Raw genomic sequence first — 1,695 nt, 5'->3', positions numbered from 1 at the left:
TACTAAACACATGCATGCATGGAACTTAAAACGACATCCTTTTATAGTGAAATAAATGCTAAATAAATAAGTTGAACTCAAAAGACCTTCATTAAATTTAGATATTAAAAATAGACGATAGGGTACCCATAAATCATAAATGATAATAAATAGGTCTGAAAACAAATCTTAATAGTATGTTTCAAACATCAAATTGAAAGTTGAAAAACATGGAAAGAAATCTAAATATCATGAGCGGAAGCATAAAACTGGTCCCCAGTGGCTCGTTCAAGGATTCCTCTTGTCATTCGCCAGTGCGTCCTTGCCCTTACCTAAAACATAAACATGAGAAAGGGTGAGTATAAAATACTCAGTAAATAACCCCACTACTAGGGTCGGGCTAGGCATCTATGTCCTCTAGATGCCTACCTCTGGTGGAACATAAAAATTGCTCTAGTCCTCATGGGACACATACATACATGCAAAACTGGTTTTATCCTACTGTAGTTAAGTATGCCCACTACCTCTGGTGAATCCGAAGGAAACACAATGAATCCCGAAGGAAACAATGGTGAATCAAGGAAACACAATATCTGGTGAATCCCGAAGGAAACACAATATCTGGTGAATCCCGAAGGAAACACAATCTCTGGTGAATCCCGAAGGAAACACAATCTGATCTCTCCAAGGGTGAAAAGAAACACAATTAGTGGGCATCTAACTAATCAGTAAAGACACTATCACAGTCTCAACATCACAATTATTACAATATGGTTTTATAACATACATATACACCTCAACATCATGGCTATACAGCATGCATATATGCCTCTATATCCTCATATCAAATACACCCTCAGTGAATCAAGTATCACCTCTTACTAGCATGCAAGTCTCTACGTGCACAAATAAATCTTTCAGATTCTCATACAAGAACATATATCGGTCATACTATACTATCCATCTATCATGTTATCGTTCTGTCATAATATTCATCTATCATGCTGGCATATATCTAGTGTCTGGCCCGTGGGTAGTTCCAGTAGTAAGATTACTTACTTTGATATTAGGTTGAACCAAAAAGCAATTGAATCTTTGTGAAATTCTTGAATCCTTAATCGAGCCAAATATTTGAGCAACTAACCCCTTCTAATCTCCACAATCTTTGAATTAAATCCTAGTACATAAACCAAAATAAAATTTAACCTTTAGGTTCACACCTAAGCGTTTAATCACGCCAAAATCAACAACAAAACTTAATAACTTAATTCGTATAAATTACATTCGAACTGAACAAGTCACAAAGCCCCAAATCTTACCAAAATTCTTGTCGAAATCACCTTAACTTTGCTTGACAGCACGCTAACGACCTTTTAAACTCCTTCAAACTTTCAAATTCAACCTCCAAAATCACGATTGAAATGATAATTAAACACGTTATTTATTGGGTATTCAAGATCCTCAACAAAACCATGAAAATCATTTAGATCTTATCCCAAAACTACGAACCTCACGACGACGTTCGACAGAGGACAACGACTGGAAGAGAGGAGGACCAACGGTGAGCAGATCCGACGAACGTGAAGGTCGGAGCGGCGTGGTTGCAACTTGACGGAGGAAAGGATGTGGACGTCGGCGGTGCAGCAGCCGAAGTTCGTCTAAACCAGAGAGAAAGTGAGAAAGTGGGGGTTTGAAAATTCCATATTTCTTTTCTTT

This window comes from Benincasa hispida, chromosome 8 (genome assembly GCF_027475165.1).
Source record: "Benincasa hispida cultivar pf3 chromosome 8, pf3_genome.v1.1, whole genome shotgun sequence".
Taxonomy (NCBI): domain Eukaryota; kingdom Viridiplantae; phylum Streptophyta; class Magnoliopsida; order Cucurbitales; family Cucurbitaceae; genus Benincasa; species Benincasa hispida.
This window is presented reverse-complemented; position numbering follows the sequence as displayed.